The sequence below is a fragment of the Acomys minous genome (genome assembly GCF_964271855.1).
Source record: "Acomys minous genome assembly, chromosome: 14".
In the NCBI taxonomy this organism is placed as follows: Eukaryota; Metazoa; Chordata; class Mammalia; order Rodentia; family Muridae; genus Acomys; species Acomys minous.
The window spans coordinates 100,644,461-100,658,531 of NC_140496.1; the positions used below are offsets into that span (position 1 = coordinate 100,644,461).

The 14,071-nt window shown below is 44.1% G+C and overlaps 1 protein-coding gene across 6 annotated transcripts in view; it reads right to left on the reverse strand.

Moving 5' to 3' along the window:
- Positions 1-14,071, reverse strand: part of DNASE2B (deoxyribonuclease 2 beta) — a 103,066-nt gene that overhangs the window by 50,455 nt on the left and 38,540 nt on the right. For all 6 annotated transcript variants that reach the window (XM_084756281.1, XM_084756279.1, XM_084756277.1 and 3 more), the window contains exon 3: positions 8,879-9,044. The gene's annotated coding sequence lies outside the window, so the exon portion shown is untranslated. The remainder of the gene's footprint in view (positions 1-8,878; positions 9,045-14,071) is intronic.

Genomic DNA, 14,071 nt, shown 5'->3' on the forward strand with positions numbered 1-14,071 from the left:
TGTGCACTGTGTGTATACTTGGTACCCACAGAGGCCAGCAAAGGGCACTGGATCCCTAGGATTGGCGTGATCCATGTGCATTGCCATGTAATTGAACTCTGGTCCCCTGGAAGTGCTCTTTACCACTGAGCCATCTCTCCAGCCCGCCCTCTTTATTTTTAAGACAAGAAAAATCTACCACATCTTATAAATATTTATGTATAGCTCTCAGTATTGTTGATAAATTGCTTCATTCTCCTTTATTCTACTTCCATCTTTGGTGCTGTTGGCATTAGGTTTCTATCACTATTAAGAGCCACCTGAGACATTAACTCTAAAAGAGAAGAGAAAAAGTTTATTTTGGCTCAAGATTTTAGAGATCTCAGGTGGCCATTTTGTTTAGAACCTCTTGCAAGGGTGGTGCATTCTAGTTAGGGGACACACACAGAGGGACTTATGGCACAGCTCAGAAGCAAAGAGATAGAGGAAGAGCCTGAGATCCTACAATCAGTTTGAACAATACACTCTAGTGACCTAAGAATGTGCCACAGGGCGCCAGCTCGCCAAGGCTCCACTGTCCCTCAATGATGCCACCTGTGGGCTGAACACCTTTGGAAAGAAACACTCATCCAAGTCATAGCAAGAGTGCGGCCCCTGGACAGGAGAACTAACTAAAACCCTGGCTTCACTGTGTACTTGAACAGTGGTTCTCAACCCCTTTGGGGGCAATTGAGTGAGTTGTATATCAGATACCCTGCATATCAGATATCTTTGTTACGATCATAACAGTAGCGTAATTATAAAGTAGCAACAGAATAATTTTATGGTAGTAGGTCATCACAGCAAGAGGAACTATGTTAAAGGGTTGCAGTGTTAGGAAGGTTAAAAACCATTGTGACAATTCTCACCTATGAGACGGGATTGACAACAAAGCCTACTTCATAGGTTTTTTTGAGGAGTAAATGAATTAATGTTTATAAATATCACAGTAATATTTGTGTCTGACACAGAAATTCCAACTCTGTATTTGGTGAATATAATAAATGACCTGCCTTCTTTCTCTGGTTGAGACCCAAGCATAAAGTCAGGTTTAGCCTGTGGGGATCAGGTGAGAGGTGAAAGACCTCCAGAATAGTAACTTATAAGATGCTAGGAGCTGGGCACATGCCGCTCTGTGCCCTCTTGGGAAAGGCATGGAAGAAGAAAGATCAAAGAGTTGGACAAAAAAAAAATACCACACCACACTGAACACTCATGTTCCAAAACTCATGAAAGCCACGGGGCCTTCATAACCAAATGAGCAGGGCTCAGAAACAGAAGGCCACGTGAGAGCAAAATGACCCCAAGACAGAAATCGTTGCGTGCATCAAACACACATGCATTTCCCTTCCCTTGTATACAACACAGTGACACCAATGCGTTGCAAAGGAGCCTGGGAATTCTACTCCAGATGTGTGACTACAAAGTCTGCAGACAGTCTGAGGAATGTTTTCCTAGATTTAGGATGTGTATTGAAAACCAGCCTGCAGTTTCGTCTACTCCTTTTGGCTGTGACAAAGGAGGCACGCCTGAACTGTAATCATCTGTGAAATCTTTTGTACCACACTGGCGATCACTTAGCTCTCGGGGGGCTACAAGGGTATTCCTCTAAGCAAAACTGCTCTCAGGAAAGTCTCCATTCTCTTTCCATATCCTTCACTGGCCCTTCTTGAGGGTTTTCATGCAGGCTTAATGCAGATGATCTCGAGGCCATGGACTGCATAGCCGTCGCGGTGTTCAGTGCAGCAGCTTACAGGAAGCTTGGGGCTGCACCGGTCCGGACTCTGGTTGAGGCTTGTTCTATACCGTCTGAACCTCATCCTGCAGTGAAAGACTTGGAGAAGTACATCCTCTTCCTTTCCTTCTTGGAATAAACTCATATCATTCTTCATTTTTTAAATAAACTGGATCCCCCTTTATTCTTCCCTGTATTAAATGAATTACTGGTTTTTTGTTTGTTTGTTTGTTTTTGTTTTTGTTTTTTGAGACAGGAATTCTCTGTGTAGCCTTGGCTGTCCTAGACTTGCTTTGTAGACTAGGCTGGCCTTGAACTCACAGTGATCTGCCTGCCTCTGCCTCCAGAGTGCTGGGATTAAAGGCATGCTCCACCATGCCCAGCTATTTCTTTTTGTGGGGGTGGGGGGATTACCTTTTCGAGGAAGTGTTTTATATACTTGTCATTGAAGTAGACTTTAACTTTTGTCAATCACTTGCAAGTTTTAGCTGTAGAAATTTGAAACTTTAAAAAAATTCTTTTAAAATTATTTTTATTATTAATTTATTCAGATTACATCTTAATTGTTATCTTCTGACTTGTCTTCTCCTGTTCCTCCCTCTCTCCATTTTTCACCCTATTCCCCTGCCCTAGGTCTGTGACAGAAACTTTTCTTTTTCAAATCTTTTAATGCTTTTTGTGGCTGTGTGATGTTTGCCCTGATAAGTGGCCTTTACAAGCCTTTGTAAGCTCTGCCTCCATGCCTGTGCTTGGGAGGAAGCTGAACATGTTCTCAAAGTCATGGATTCCAAGTCTTCCCGCCAGACTCAGCCCAGCTTCCGAACTCTACCAGTTTTAAAGCTCTACCTTTTGTGGTTTTCATGGGCCTGGTTCTGGCCTTTCACAGAGCTTGGTAACCTTCCCTTCTTCCCTTTGCCTTACTTTCATTTAGGTTTTTCTACTAGTTATTTGAGAGTTTCATATAACACTTTTAAGTATACCTCTGTTGAGAGCCAGGCCAACCCAAGCTTTCCCTAAGGCCCTGATGTGTGGAACGGGAACACAGTTCCTTTTCTAAAAACAGGAATGTGCTTGACAAGGCCAGCATTAGCCTGGGGCCAGGACCTTGGGAGAGCTGCCCTTCAGAGCTTGAAAACCCAACTCCTTTTTCCTCCCACCAAGGGCTGAGGCTATCAGTCCCAAGGCCACTGTGTGCTCACTCTGTGACACACTTAAGATATCCCGTGTTCCCTTTGTACAATATTGCTTGATTAGCTTCCTTCTGGCTTCATCCCATTTCATTTTTCACCCCATTGCTGACTTTGTCCCATTTTCTCCCAGAAATAGTGTTTAAGGTGCTGAACTTCTTAGTAAGCTTGCTTGGATGAGACATAGCTCGTGCGAGACCTCCTAGTACCAACTATCTGTCTTTTTATCTCCTCATCCTGTTCCTCCCATTAAGACTCTGTCACTGGAGGTGACTGAACCACCCCTCCCCCAACTAATTCCTGATTCATCTCCCTTTTCCTTCCCACTCTGTCTTTTTTTTTTTTCTTTTTCCAATCCTTGAGAATGAATTTGTGCCATCCAAATGTTCTAGGATGTGTGGTCTTCCAGTGTGGTATGGGTTGACTCACCAGGAGCTACACGCTTAGAAAAAAAAAACCCTCTCCCTCCCTCAGCAACTAATAGTTTCCAATAGCTCCATGGATATGGGGTGGAACTGTGTACAACTCACCACCTCTCCATTCTGGGATTTTTGTCTGGCTTAAGCTTGCACAGGTGTTGCGACTTCTGTACTCTTTTCAGAAGATGTTCCTCGTAGCTATGTACCATATTAGACTCTTACACTCACTCTGCCCTCTCTTCCATCCCTGAATCTCGGGGAGTGAAGTGAAGTACACATGTTCCTTTTAGGGCTGAGCGCTCTGCAGTCTTATTCTCCACACTGTGGGCCGTCATATTATCACCATCTATGCAAACAGAAACTTCTCAGATAAGGAATGAGAGATTCTTTCATCTATAGGGATAATGATTAGTCATTAGAGGTCAGTTTACTATTCTGTCCATCTGGCAGCCTAAGGCCTATGAGCTCTCTAGCTATTAGTTTCTTAGCTGAATTATGGTGCCAGATATGGGTTTCATCCTATAGAGTAGGACTTAAACTCAATCAGGAAGTTGTTGGGTTCTCCATTTATGCTCGTGCCACTGTTGCGCTGGTTGGCATGCCTTTCCAGATCTGTCATTATTGCGTCTCACAGGGCTTGTAGCTGGGTATGACTGACGATTAATTTTGTTCTCTAGTAGTTTGCACAGCACCTTCCAGCATCATGAAAGCTAGCCAGTGGGGATGAAGTTTCCAGGCCTGTAACAGCTTGTTCTATGATTCAAACACGTGTTGTCTTCAACAACAGAGTCCTGCTATCAAGTTCTCAAGAGTAATCAAGAGCAATAGAAACAGCCTGCAATATTTTGAGGTCTATGGTATCTAGGCTGACGAATTTTATGTCAACCTGACACAAGGGAAAGTCATTTGAGAGGAGAGGCCCTCAATTAAGAATATGCCTCCATAAAATCTGGCTGTAGGAAAGCCTGTAGGGCATCTTCTTAATAAGTGATTAATGGAGGAGGGCCTAGACCATTGTGGGTGGTGCCATTCCTGGCCTAATGGTCCAGGGGTCTATAAGAATGCACACTGAAAAAAAAAGAAATATAGGAATAAATATAATATTAGACACACACACACACACAAAAGAAAGGAAAACCAAAAAGGGGAAGAAAAAAAAAGAAAAGAAAAGAAAGAAAGAAAGGAAGGAAAAAGAAAACCTGACCCCAAAATGGAATTTTGTTTATAGGGTGCGAGTTAAGTTTTTAATGTTTGTTATGTCTGGTGGCAAAGGACAGGAACACATAGGAAGAAGGAGAGGGTCTAAGTAGGACGTAAGTGCATCTCAACATATAATAGCCCGTGGAAACTCAGAATATAAAATTGAATCATAAAATATTGACTCAGGTATGTAAAAATTGAATATGTATGTAGACAAAGATGAAAGGTAATGTTAACCTGTATAAAATTCATTTTTTTTCTTACATGCTAATGTTTTAATGTTACTCTCCTAATAAAAGAAGATGGGAAAAATAAAACGAACAAGATCAGCCTCTTTCTGGATGGGGCTGTCAATGAAAAAAAAAAAAGAGTGCAGGCTGAGCTAGCCAGTAAGCAGCACCCCTCAATGGCCTCTGCATCAGCTCCTGCCTCCAGGTTCCTGTTTTGTTTGAGTTCCTGTCGTGACTTCCTTTGATGATGAGCTGTGATGTGGAAGCATAAGCTGAATAAACCCTTTGCCCCCTAAGTTGCTTTTGGTCATGGTGAGTCATCATAGCAACTAAGACAAGGCCTTACTTGCCATCAGCTCCAAAAGAAGTGAGCCATGGCCAGGGCTGAATTTTTATTTATTATCCTCCAATGTCTACTAAGGGCATTGTGGGCCCATTATAGCTTAACTGCATAATCATATTCTCTCTCTCTCTCTCTCTCTCTCTCTCTCTCTCTCTCTCTCTCTCTCTCTCTCTCTCTCTCTCATATTCTCTCTCTCTCATATTCTCTCTCTCATATTCCCTCTCTCTCTCTCTCTCTCTCTCTCTCTCTCTCTCTCTCTCTCTCTCTCGTTTATACCAGTGTGTTCTTTCTTCCGTCTCTTCAGCATCTCTCCTCATTTTTTCCCCCAGACTGCCTCGCAGGAATGCTTGAGGGTTTTTTAAGCCTACCTGCACTTGAGAATATAGTGGCTTTGGACCCTTTTCCTAGAAAGTTATGAGTTCATGTCTCTGTAAGTGCATAGACCTCCGTTAAGGACCTAATTTCCATTCTATCCTTAAGTGGTAAAGGAATCCAGTTGTGATCTACTGCATGAGGAACGCAACCAACCAAACCTGGAGGTAAGTACCCTGCACACTTCTCATGAGAAAGAGCAAGTTTATTAAGAATGAAAGAGCAGGGCCCCTGTTGTATTAGCTTCTGAGGGTTGTCATAACAAATCACCATGGACAGACATCTATTCCATCCTAATTAGTTTTGGTGGCCAGCTGTCCAAAGTCAATGTCTTAGTCTGGTTGTGCCCCTGCAAAGGCCCCAGCAAAGAAGACTCTGTTCTTGTCTCTTTCAGGGGTTCTTGGCTCATAGAGGCATCACCTCCTTCTCTGTTTCTTGAGTCATATGCTTCCTTTTCCTCTGCCAGGTCTCCCCTGTATTACTCTTTTAAGAGTCATTAGATTTGGGGTATATTCAGACATTCAGTGTGATCTCTCCATCTAATATTCTTGACATTATAAAATCTATAAAGGCTATTTTTCCCACATAGGTTCCAGAACTTAGGATGTTGACTTTTGCATTTGGGGACAGCATCCCACTACAATAACTAAGTGAGAGGACAGCGGGCTTCTTGATGGCAGCTCTTCTGGAATATGTAGGTTGTTAGTTACACACATGCTCCAGTTCCCATCAGATCTGGAGAATAACCACATCTCTTTTCCATTTGATCAGGCATCACATAGACACCTGTACATTCACGAAGAGCTTGGATTTTGGGTCCAGATGGTGCCAGGTTTCAGCATAGGTTCTACCAATACCTAACTGCGTGACCCTAAGCAAGTTATAATCTAAGCTTTGAGGCATTAATTTCTGACATGGGACTGATAACTATACTTATCTTACAGAACCCAGGGTACCAGGGATATCTGTGGCTGTACCTGACTTAGAATGCTTTTGATTCTATGCAGTTGGATATCTGTGAAGGTCTACAGTAGAAAGGACATTTTGTTTGCTTAATAAACACAGATAGGCTGTCCCAGACTGACTGGCGACTCAGGGGTGGTGCCACCGCTGTTCTGCCATCTTCATCCTTAGAGTGTGATAAGACCCCATGACCTAGAGATGAATAATGAAGAGCCTGCTAAGGGTGATGGGAATGCTACCCACCTGAGACCAAAGAACTCATTCCCTCCAGTGATGGAAGTTTCAGTCCTTGGTGACTACTTACCACATCCCTCTGCAGAAGCTGCCCTTGGCAGAAAGAAGGAAGTGGTCTCATCCAAGTCTGTATGCACTTTCTTGGAGCATTTCATGGTCCATATCTAGTCTCACGTGACTTCAGGTACTGGGATCTTTGTATTTATAATAACCTCCCCACAGTAGAGACTAATACTGAATGGGATTTTGATGTGTGGCCAATACTAACTTGGTGGTGAGTCAAATACACTGAACTGGTTTCATTTTAAAAAGGGCAGTGGTTCATCTTCATCAAAATGGATGCTTCTTGACCATTTCCCAGCCCCAGGGACTCAGCTGGCACCACGATCCAGGAGATTTCTGGATCCTACTTAGACCAGGAGGGCCCCACTTAGTAAAGGCAGTGTGGCCATCTAGAAGTGGCTTTAGGACCCACCAGCTTTGTCATCTATGGAACCACCACAACGCTGCAAGTACAATAGTGCCACTGTGGTGCTCGTCTGGAGATGGTACCCTGTGACGATGGGCACTGTCCTGAAGACAAGTGTAGCCTCTAAACACTTGACTTATGTATGGTTTTCTTCCAAGTCGGCACAGCACTTAGGTTTGGCTGCCTAAGGTGATACACAGAAGGATCTACTCATCTTCCCTCCTAGTGACGCACTTGGAAAATGATGCTTTCCAGTCTCAACTCTAGATTGCGTGGCATAGTAGCTCCCGGGGGAGCACTATTGACCAGAGGACACAACAGGAGTGATTTAGACTTTAAGTTATAGGGTCATGCGATCAGCAAACTTGGCACTTTTCAAGACAAGCAGCTGTTCCTAGATACTTCAGAGACAGCTGTAATCAAATCAACTTTTTAGAACTCTTACTAGGGCGGGGAGGAGACCCTGTATCACATGATGTACCAGTGAGTGGCAACTGCATGGCGGAGAGCAGGAATGCACAGACCACTGCACTCTGAGAACACAGTAGAATTTCAGGGTGGAAACAAGTACACAGGGGAATACTCTGAGATTTGTACAAAGTAGACTTGTAGACAAGACAGAAGTGGGCCTGAGTACACAGTCAGGTCCCTTTTTAATTCAGTATTCCTCTTCCATTGGGATTTGTAGCTCTGAAAGCTTGCCTTTTCAGCTGTGGGTGGATTAAGGCTGCGCTCATCAACTCCTCATTCTGTATCTACACCATAGTAGTACGTAGACGTTTGGTGACTGGGAGAGGCCACCTCGGCATTGACAATGCATTATTGAACTTTGCCTAAACAGACAAGCAGACCACTGTCGACCAAATTGACTCACATTAATGAGCGCATTTTATTAATATTTTTAATTAAAAATGCTTTTCTTGGCTGTTTGTGGATCTTGATCCACATCCTCCTTCATTACAATCAGAGAGGCACCACACAGTCTCTCCAACATTAATTTCACAAATGCATTTGTGAAAACGCTCACTTCAGATTGGAGATGAAATGCTGTTAAGTTCACCAGGGCCTCAGATTAATCCCTCTAGATTTTGGGGTCCAGAACAAATTATTGTGCAGTTTTCTTCTCAATGTTTCCTTTAACTGGCTGCAACCCTTCTAAATGGAACTTAAGTAATGAGGTTTTACCTTGATTTTACTTGTTCTGGCTTACGTGCCTTTATGAGGATAAAACATTTAACACTATACAATAGCCTAAAGGAAATAAAACTATTTCCATTCTTAGCAATACCAGTGTGTCTCAGGGAACTGCATTCGGACAAAGCCATTGTTAAGTCTATGGCTTGAAGTGAGGGAGGTCTTGGAAACAAAACCGTATTTTGAGTGCACTTTTGGGTGAGTCCAGTGACTGCTTAGGGTATTCTCATTCGGGTCTGCCCCCACCCCCACCCCCGTTGCCACTCCCCCCCCCCCCCCACTCACCTCATGGGCCTGGTGTTAGATTTGCTGTTTTCTCTAGTATGTGTCCTGGTATTCCTGATTAGCTGAGCCCATCGCTGCCTGCAGTAGTCTGTGGTTCCCCCTTCCCTTCGCTGACGGGATTGCTACATGCCTCAGCTCCCATTAAAGAGCTGCCTGAGGACCGCCAGTGGAAGCGCAGGCCTTCCGGGAACACCCTCTGCACAGCCCCCACGGGTACAGGGTATCTTACCTGCAGGCACTGGGTGCAGCCATGGTTGAAAGAATGCCACCCCAAACGCCACTTCTTCAAGGCAGGAGCTGCAGGCTGAGCTTTGCTGGCTGTTTCTCATGTTTGTTATGATCCCACGAGTCCTGTAGTATTATTTTCAAGTCAGGTGGTTTTGGGTATGTAGAAGCTGAGTGAAATCCATCGAGAAAAGTATATGAGACACATTTTACCGAATGCCTCTGTTGCCTTTGACTTACAAAGATGATGTTTGATGGGGTCACCTTGCCAGAGCTGGAGGTCCCTGTGGAAAGCTTGGCTCATTGCTTAATCTTACTTTTCTGGAAGCTTAGAGTCTGGAACCCAAGGTGCCCCATTGGGTGGTGCCTGAGAGACAGCATAACCCATCTCCCTTAGCTGTTGCTGCAAGGATCTGGCTTCCCAGATAATGTGGTACCCACAAGTGACAGGTGCAGCTAGCATTACTCACCACTTACACAGGACCCTGTTTCCATGAGTGGTAGGGCTAGATTCCAGCTCATGCCTGTCTAACACAATCCAGGCTTCTGACTGCAGCATTCTTACTAACCTTGTCTGTCTGCTGTTGCTGAGGAGAGAGGCCAGCCTATGATCCTATCTGCAGAAGAAGACCACACCTTCCAACTGGAGACTTCGGATCCCAAGCTTTTCCTGATTGCCCCTTAAAGAAAACTATAAAGGAAGACCCTCCCCAAAGAGATACAGAATTTAGCTACCTGCTTGTGGAGAACCAAAGACTTTTGTGTTCTCACTTGCCGGATGTTTCAGCACTGGACATCTCTGCCAGGCTACACAACTCTCCCCCAGGATTCACTGCCCCCATGTGATTCTAGGAGGCAGACTGTCACAATCACAAAATGGACTTGGATTTCATTATCTTTTGATATCACGCTGCTACAAATGGCCAGAAGTGGTACCCAGGTTATCCTCTTGCCCATGGGCAGAAGTGGTACCCAGGTTATTCTCTTGCCCATGGGCAGAAGTGGTACCCAGGTTATCCTCTTGCCCATGGGCAGAAGTGGTACCCAGGTTATTCACTTGCCCGTGGAGCTCCTGCATGGGACTAACAGGCTGCTCATGAGTGTGCACAATGTGCATCCTTGTCTTCCTGGGGTTTCTCTTCCTGGTTTAAAAGCAGAATGAACAAGTTTTTCCTAAGAGGCATTTCTGTCCTGAAGCAGTCAGCTCTTTGAATATTTAACATCATTACAGAGAAGCATGTCATGGCTCTGGGTCCAGTCCTGACCCCTGCAGATCCCATTTGCAAGGACTGTCGAAGGCAGATAAGTCATTCACTACCAGTAAGCACTTTCCCCCTTTGTCTTCCAAATCTAGAGTGGTTGGGCAACAGTGGGTCATTAGACTTTTGAAAATTAAATTTCCTCCAAGATAAATTGCACTAATGCAGTCAAAAGATGATTTGTGTTCCTGACAACATTTACTAAACTCCAAGGACAGAAAAAACATCTATATTCATGTAGGGCATTTGTTAAAAACAAAATGAAGAATGTGCCAGAAATTGACCTCTTTTTCTCCACATTCATGTCCATTAACTATCCATTACCAAAATGATTCTCATGAGGGGTTGGAGGGAGAGAGGGAAAGGGGAAACTATATAATTATACTTTAATTAAAATTTCTTTTAAAATAATGCGCATGCCTGCTGCATGCTTGGGTGCAATATGCCAGCTTGTTTCTTTCCAATTACATGGGCTTGCAATCTCTAGTTCCTGAATTAACTTATTCTAAACAGGTTCAGTGGTGTGTGTGTGTGTGTGTGTGTGTGTGTGTGTGTGTGTGTGTGTGTTAAAATAATGTGGAGCAGAACTAGTATCTAAAACTCAAATGGCTTGGGATCCAGACAAGTACTGTAAAAGTATAAAGCAAGAATGGAAGGCAAGCTCTAGCCAGATTGGAAGTGTCCAAATATAATTTACACACACACACACACACACACACAGAGAGAGAGAGAGAGAGAGAGAGAGAGAGAGAGAGAGAGAGAGAGAGAGAGAGAGAGAGAAACTGGCCAAAGGAAAGGATGATTCAGTTTGATTCCACTGAACAGTGGCCAGCTTGTAGCTTGTGACCTAGACTTCCAATCACTCCACTGCATCTCACTTGTAGAACCTGAATTCAACATTCAAATGCTGAGCTGGGGGTTGGTGGTACATGTCTTTAATCCCTGCAGAGGCAGGTGGATCGCTGTGAGTTCAAGGCCAGCCTGATCTACAAAGTGAGTCCAGGACAGCCAAGGCTACGCAGAGAAACCCTGTCTTGGGAAAACAAACAAACAAGCAAACAAACAAACACAAAACAACAACAAAAATGGGGGTTTCTGGGGAAGCAGAATGGCAGGGACTTCCTCAAATCCTTCTGATTCTGATATCCTGTCTGCCGCTCCCCAAGTCCAGCTCTAGGGACGGGGAAGAGGAGAGAAGAGAGGAAGGATTCACGGTAGGGAGAAGTGAGCAGGCGGTGAACGGCTGGTTAAGGGAAGCCAACCGTTGGTTGAACAACTAACTAGAGGATCTAGCTGTTGAGACGAGGTTGAGGAACAGAGGAAAGAGAAATACTCGGAGACTAAGGCATATGCGGTACAAGTTGAAGGTCTTAAAGCCCAGGGGAACTTCATTTTCTGTCTCTTGTCTCTGTCTCACTGTCTGACTCCTTGCTCCATCACTCACTTACTTGCTTGCTGTCTTTCTATCTGTCTGTCTGTCTGTCTGTCTGTCTGTCTGTCTTGCTTTCTTGTTGTTCCCCATCTACCTATCTCTCTCGCCATCCTCCATCTATCCGTCTCTCTTGCGGTCCTCCATCTCGCTCTAGCTTGCTCTCTCATGTCTGTTACTTCCTTGCCCTCTCCTTGGGCCAACCCAGTATTTTATTGAAATGAAGTTCAATTATTTTCATTGCAGATTACATCGTGCTTTTTCCCCCCATCTTTACAATCACTAGGGCAATCAAAATTCTACAGAGTAACAAGGGAATACAAAAAGTTCTGTAACCTACAATAAAACGTACAACAAAAATCAAACAGTGCTCAGCATAACCAGCTCGTTATCTTTTAAACAATACACAGGAAAGTTTAATCATAAATTTCCCTGTGATAAAGCCAATGTGTTTACAAGATGTTCATAGCAACATAGCTTGAGCTAAATGTTCTCTAAAGAAAAAACTTGACCTACTTCCAGTCCCAGACCAACAGGTGTGTTATCCAAGCCCAGACTAACTGCCAAGAGGTCCTCTATTGTAAAATATCTATAAAGCCTGACATTCCAAGCCCATCTTCTGTTGCTTTCAATGCAGATTCTAAGGAAATGTTTCTACAGGTAAGTGTCTAGCCAGGTACTGCTAAGTCCAGGTCCTAACTTTCCTACATGCAGTTTCTGCTTGGGTGCTCAGAGACAGAGCAAAAAACTTTCTCATTGTCTCAAGCCTTTGGCCAGATGCCCTCTTTCAACATTCTCGGTGGGAAAAAGTTTTCCCTGTATGATTTTCCTTAGGGCTGAGAAATAAAAAGGAAAAACAGTTTCAGGAGAAATAACAGATTTCTAAACAACATTACACCTGGACCATACAAAGTATTTGGGGGCAGTGGTGATCAGCCGGAGATCTTTGGAACTTTGTTAAGCAAAGCCTCAACAGCTGCTCTGGATGTCTAGAGATCATGCTGGACAGTCGGAGGGCAAGCAAAGCCTCTACGACTTATCCTCATGTCTGCGACACCAGCTTTTCCCAGATATTTGTTGGGGGGTGGTCTAATGTATTTTGAACCACCTTGTGCTTAATAAAAAGCCATCCCACCTGGGCAGGGCAAAGGAGGTAGGTGGGGCTTAGAGAGAGGAATCCTAGGAGAAGAAGAGAGACCACCATGAGGAGAAGAAGGTCGCCATGGGTTAGATGGAGAAGAAGCACATGGCCGGCGTAGATGGAGAATTCAGCCCAGATGAAGAACGTTTGCAAGTATTTGGGATTATGGATGGGAGGTAGCTTGATACTACTGATCATACTGGTAATACTGATAATTTAAAAGACAATATATATTTTTACCATAAAATATACTGGCATCCAGGCAGGCTCTTTCCCATAGAATGGTATGTGTTTGCATATGGCTAATGCGTTTGTGACCAGTTGTAGACCAAGGCTGCACTCATTAAATCTAGCGTGAGAAATAAAAGCTCCTGCCTACCGAATGGTGGCCTGTTTCATGCTAGTGATTGTCCCTGGATGGGGAGGGACAGAGCGCCTTCTGTAACTGCTAAGGTGCCTATTCACTCTGCCTGCCTGGGGCCCTTCATTCAGTGTGTGAGAACAGTATGTAAGCTTTAACACTGATTTTTGCATGAAAGCTGTCATCAGAAGCCGAGAGATGCTTTTATATTTTTCCATTTGCTTTTCAACAATTACCCTGTCCTCCATACACACAGAGAAATCCTACCAGAGGCTGGCTTAGGATATTCGAAGCTCCACCTGGAGAAAAATAGTTAAAAACCCGTAGGTGGCATCATTTGCTGTTCATGTTTAGTGACTGCTCATGGTAGTAATTAAAATCACTCTTCCCAAGTAGCCTTTATTCCTCTATTTTTAATTAAAATTTTTTTATTAATTCATTCATATTACATCTCAATTGTTATCCAATCCCTTGTATCCTCCCATTCCTCCCTCCCTCCCTCCCGCTTTCCCCCCACTCTCCTCCCCTATGACTGTGACTGAGGGGGACCTGCTCCCCCTGTCTATGCTCATAGGGTATTAAGTCTCTTCTTGGTAGCCTGCTATCCTTCCTCTGAGTGCCACCAGGCCTCCCCATCCAGGGGACGTGGTCAAATTTGGGGCACCAGAGTACGTGTGAAAGTCAGACCCCACTCTCCATTCAACTGTGGAGAATGTCCTGTCCATTGGCTAGATCTGGGTCAGGGTTCAATGTTTACTGCACGTATTGCCCTTGGTCGGTGCCATAGTTTGAGTAGGACCCCTGGGCCCAGATCTGCTCATCATAATGTTCTTCTTGTATGTTTCTAGGACCCTCTGGATCCTTCTATTTCCCCATTCTCCTAAGTGTCCCTCAGTAGAAGATTGGATAAAGAAACTGTGGTATATTTACACTATGGAATACTACTCAGCTATTAAAAACAAGGAATTTCCAAAATTTGTGGACTAATGGATTGAGCCTTTATTCCT